The sequence below is a fragment of the Myotis brandtii genome, unplaced genomic scaffold (assembly GCF_000412655.1).
Source record: "Myotis brandtii unplaced genomic scaffold, ASM41265v1 scaffold1533, whole genome shotgun sequence".
NCBI lineage: Eukaryota > Metazoa > Chordata > Mammalia > Chiroptera > Vespertilionidae > Myotis > Myotis brandtii.
Window position 1 is genome coordinate 167,273 of NW_005355554.1, and position 5,756 is coordinate 173,028.

Genomic DNA, 5,756 nt, shown 5'->3' on the forward strand with positions numbered 1-5,756 from the left:
GATATGGGAGTGGGCAGGATTTTTGTCTTTGGATTGGTAGGTTACTGCCAGGTGAGGGACACAAGGAAAGCCTGTGGGCCCTGGAGGCACAGACACCAGCGAAGAATGTGATTGTCAGGTGTTGGTTCCAAGCCCTACTTACATATATTTTGTCACTCAGGATGGATCTCTACTATGGTCTCTGGACTCCAGATGGCAACACAGGACCAGGAAGCCCAGCATCACAGTTGTGTGCAATTTTCCTGCCGCCATCCACATGCACAGCCACCACAGGAGCCCGCCCCCTCATTGCCCCCACATGCAGCCCAGCAGCTTCGCTGCCACCTGTGGGCTCCAGAAAGCCAGCGACTGTGCCTGGTGGTACACGTTGTTGGAGTAGGGGGCACCCGAGTGGTCCAGCACCAGTCACTCCACCAGCACCAGCAGCTCCTGCACCTGGGCCTCGAGGTCGCTGCCCGCCACCCAGTTGTCCAAGGTGCCCCCCGCACTCGGCCACCAGAGCCCACAGTGCAAGGCTGTCAGTGTGGTTCAGGAAATCCTGTGGAGAGTCCCGATCTAGGTCCTCTTTATGGGTGAACAGCATGATGGTACAGCACCACCACTTGTCCCTGATCATGGCCTGCTGGTCCTGTGCAGTGAAGCAGTGCAGCTGAGTCACCAGGAACAGTGTGTGGGGCCCAGGCATGGACAGCAAGTATCAGCAGGCCTGCTCCTGGCATCCTGGGTCTGCCCTGGGGACTCGGGAGCTAAAAAGGTCCAGGGTGTCCATGACTTCCACGTGCCACCTGTCCCTCCTGCAACTCCCCACCTCGCAGGTTCTGGTAACCGAAGTGGCTATGAGTCTGGAGATGAAGTGCCTGTGGCCCAGGATGCTGTTCGTGGTAGCGCTCTTCCCAGCCCCTGTCTTCCCCACCAGGATGAGCCTCAGCCCGGGCTCCTGCAGGGCCTGTGTGGTGTCTTTGGAACCTGGAAGACAAGTCATCTGTGAGCTTCCAAACCTTAAATGCAATGTATCCTGGTTATCTGGACCTGGAAGCCCTTGGAACAACAGTGTCTCAACTCTGCTTTTCCAACCAGAGCCTTACTGATCTCAGGAGGATCTTCACCATCTATCCCTGTCACTTTGGCTTCACCATGTGCACCTGTAGATGCTCAATACTTGGAAGGCTTTTCTCTAGGGGAGTCCCCTTCATCATTCCAGACACAACCTCACCTTCATTATCCCTGGTGGTCCACACCCTGCAGAGCTGTCCCTATTTGAGGCTTCAGTGGCCTCTGCCATACTTCTCCCAGATTCAGCCCAGAGAAGATGGTCAGGAGGGTTAGTAGCCTGGGGGTAAAGAGTTGTCTGGAGTCCCAGACACTCTGGCTTTGACTCACAGTGCTGCCATCGGCCAGCTGTGCCACCTCAGAAAATGCTTAATGTAAAAGCTAAACCTTTGTACAAAAATGGGACTAAGTGTATTGAGTTGTTTCTTCTTGGGTGTTGAGAGGATTAGATGAGGTCATCTCCTTCCTTCTCTCCCTCTCTCTTTTCCAACCTCTTCTCGATCTTAAACCTACTTCCTGCTAGTAAGACACACATTTAACCCTCCATCCTAGTTCTCTAACATTCTACCTGGTGAGTCACACTTCATCCAGTGTGTGATTTGATACCCTCCTTCATCCTCTTCCATGCAGATCACAGTAGGTTTATTATCCTCACTTTATACCTTGGGAATGGAAGCATAAGCTAGTCAAGTTCATATCTCCCAGCTGGGCAGGGGCGCAGGCCCAGCTAAAATGCACATTCAGGGCTCTTACTGTTTCACCTTAAAAACGTTTGGGGTCATCTGTTTAGTCCTGAATTTGCCCATTCCCCTCACAGAGCTCACACCAGGGGGCAAGTATGCAGTGCACGTATTCTTATCATAGGCAATTTCTTCATCTCTTCTGTCTTTCCATGCTTACCCGAAAGAGTCCCAAACACAATTTCATTCATTCATTCATTCATTCATTCATTCATTAAATAGGTTTAACTGCCTATAATGTATTGGGCCAAATCCAAAGAGCTAGTGACACCACACAGACACAGTCCTGCTTCCCACTTCCCCAGAATGTCAGAATAGAGGGAAGAACATTGGAAGGACCTAGACTGGATTTAGAATGATACTCTGAGAGGGTTTGGAGACTTTTTATTTTTAGGGATTTCAAATTCAAAGGGCAGACAGGAGATTGTAACACTTATGGTAGTGAGAAAGCTTTATATATTAGATTTCCCCAGGTAATTCTATGTTAGTGACCAAAGCTGTAGATATTAAGTTTCCCCAGGAGATTCAGCAGCCAGGGGAGACTTGGGGAAACCATGAGAACTAGAAAACTTGCTCAGTGACAAGGGAAACACTTAGGGTTGTTGTCCTGGGAGACAAATAAGAAGAGAACTGGAATTTTGGTTTTGGAAGTTGGAGAAGAGCCCTATGTCCCAGGTGAGCTGCCACCTCTGACTCTGCTCTCAGGAGTCAAATCACTGTCCTGTCTCAATGCATCTAAATATGTCCAGTGTCCTGGAGAGACTGGGACACTCCCCTCCAACTCCTGACATCCTGCCCCAAAGCTGAGGCTTCTCCAAGTAAAGTGGCTCTAGCCAATCAGTCATCGTTTAATACAGTCAAACATTCTGTGCTCACCGAGTCCCTGTGCACAGTGCAGTCTGTCCTCAGTCTGCCTCTCCAGCCTCAGGACAACGAAGCCCCTCATTCACATGCTCCCAAGGAGCAGATTTCAGGCCTTTCCCAGCTGCCATGTGCCCTCAGGCCTGTAACTGTCCCAGCCTCCCACACACACTGAGTCCTCTCTGTGCTTCAGCTTCCATTTCTATTTCCACCTCTTCACATTGTCCACCCGCTCACCACAGGTGACTGTTCTCTCCAGTCGGCACTGCACAAGGAGATGCCAAAGGAGAGGAAGGCTAACTACCTTGTCTCTGGCCAAAGGACTTAGATGATGGGCTGGCCTGGTCCTCAATCCAAAGGCGTTCATATTTCTTCAGGAACTCCCCCCACCCCAAAGCCTTCATAATGTTCACCCCCATGGAAATCCATACACTCCCATGACTGACACAAGAGCAGAAATGGAGAAAGAGCCACAGATGCAAAGGCCAGGAATTGTGCTAATGCAAGGAGTCCTGGCCAAAGGTGGAGATGAGAAGGGTCCGGGAACTGACAGTACTGAGCGGGTAAGCTGGGATTTAGAAAGTTCCTGGACAGGCCCAGAGAGCTGAAATCTGGGGTTACAAACACACACTGTCATAGAGGAATGGGAAACATGTGGGATCTTATACGCTACACCTCCAAGGGACTGAGTCTATCCACCCAGTCCAGGACTTCCTGAACCTCCTGTCTCTGGGAATTATCTAGGGGATTCAAGATTCAGTAAAATGTGGTATTTCTCAGAGAGTTTGGTTCACATACCTGTACTTTCAGAATATAAGCATCCCCACACCCTGGCCAATGATTGTGATGCACTCAGTTCCTGATCAGTGTCTGGATCAGATTTCCTAGACCAGTGATGGCGAACCTTTTGAGCTCGGCGTGTCAGCATTTTGAAAAACCCTAACTTAACTCTGGTGCCGTGTCACATATAGAAATTTTTTGATCTTTGCAACCATAGTAAAACAAAGACTTATATTTTTGATATTTATTTTATATATTTAAATGCCATTTAACAAAGAAAAACCAACCAAAAAAATGAGTTCTAGTGTCACCTTTGACACGCGTGTCATAGGTTCGCCATCACTGTCCTAGGAGCATAACAGACGCCTTCGATGTGAGGGAAGAGAGGAAGCTCAGAATGCACAGCCACCAACACAGTCCTGGGCAGCTTCTATTGGGGAGCAGGTGTTTAAAGGCACAGATAGGGCAAGTGTTTGAGTACTATGGTCATGACCTTTGCCGTCTCTGGCAAGTTGCTTTCTGGACACTTGGAGAGAGTGGAGTGCTTTAGGCGGTTCAGCCCAGATACACACAGGATTTTCACTTTAACGTGTTCTGAGTTTAGTCTCACTTATATGTCCTCAGAAATTTCTTTGTGTTGCTGGATATGCACAAGGGGAGTCTTTGCTGCCTTCTAAAGTGTGTTTTGGTCCCTGCAGGAGAGTGAGCAGACCCCTTCCTTCCTTGTTAGGGGAGTAGGTTAGGAGAGGGCTTAGCCCAAGCAAGAGCCTGGGCATCTAGGCTGGAGGAGATGCTTACCACTGATCCTGAAGCTGCTGTGTGTGAAACTCAGGCATCCTTACACACCCAGGAGTGTGGAGTTACTCCTTCTAGATCCTGCTCCCCTTCCTGGTACCTACTAGAATGGAGTGTTCACTCAGCGAGCTTCTCGCAGGCACTGAATTCTTTCCATTCCTCACAGCTCCTACTTTGCGGCTGGCTCCCTTCCCCTGCTGGCCCTCACCTTTCCTACAGAATCAGTGATAGGCTCTGAGTCTGGCCCAGAAGGCCCTGACCTATTGCTGTTCTCCGGTTGTGAATGCAGCAGGCTCTTCCTCCCAGGACATGGGGAAGTGTCCTGCCTCTCAGACCTCAGAGTCAGGAAGTTAAGGGAGAGGATGCCTAGGGGTGACAACTTAAAGAGACGGGAACATTCACCACTGAGGCAGTGGGATGGGAAATTTCCACTGGGAAACACAGCCTTGGACTGCAGTGATGTTCTCAGAAGGTCTCTGTGACACCAGCACTTGTCCCCTTAGGGGCTATGCTCAGAGGAGAAGAGCATATTAGGTTTCTGAGGCCTGTTTTCACTTCTAGCCTTGATCACTAATCTTAACTCCTTTTGTCTTTAATATTTTCCTATAAAATGGCCTTTTGAGAGCCTCCTTCCCTGGGAGAGTGCCACCAAGGTGGTCCTGGTGCCAGGACTCACCTGCAAAGTCTCCTGGTCCTCAAAGGAAAGGAAGTCCTTTTCACTATTAAAAATGGGAGAACAGGGAGATGAACACTTTCCTTCAGGGCTTACTTTAGCCATCTCTGTAGGTCTCTCCCACCAGAAGGTCATGAGAAAGGTGAGGAAAATAGCCAGTCACTGTGTGGAGGGAGGGAGGTGGGGAGGATTATGCTGATAGGGGGCCTGACCTGGTTAGGTCATTAACAAAGATGTGACCATGCCTAACTCACTCACACTCTCTGAGTTGACTTTTCCCATATATAGTGAGGGGTTTCACTTAATGTGAAGCTAAGGGGCTGGGGTCTGATTTTCACCCATTCTTGCCAGCTCCTTATCTCTAATGAAGAATCCAACTGCCACTAACTCCACCTAGTTTCCCCCCAGCTTTATTGAGATATAATTGACATGTAACATTGTGTAAGTTTAAAGTATTTGACATGTTGATTTGACACATTTATATATTAGAAAAAATAATCACCACCTTAGCATTTGCTAACACCTGTATCAGGTCCCATATTTACTATATGTTTTCTGTGGTGAGAACATTTACCATCTATTCTCTTAGCAACTTTCAAGTACATAATACAGGATTATTAACTACTAGAGGCCAGATGCATGAATTTCGTGCAAGAGTAGGCCCTCCTTTCCACAGCTACTGGCACCAGCTTCCTTCTGGCACCCAGGACCCGGGCTTCCCTCCAGCCAATGGCAGGCACCCAGGACTTGGGCTTCCCTGTAGCCTCGGCTTTGTCAGAAAGGATGTCCAGTCTAATTAGCATATTATGCTTTTATTATTATAGATAACTAGAGGCCCGGTGCACAAAAATTTGTGC

The 5,756-nt window shown here is 48.9% G+C and overlaps 1 pseudogene; it reads right to left on the reverse strand.

Moving 5' to 3' along the window:
• Window positions 1-285: 285 nt before the first annotated feature.
• Window positions 286-982, reverse strand: LOC102257474 (annotated as a pseudogene).
• Between the last annotated feature and the right edge of the window lie 4,774 nt (window positions 983-5,756).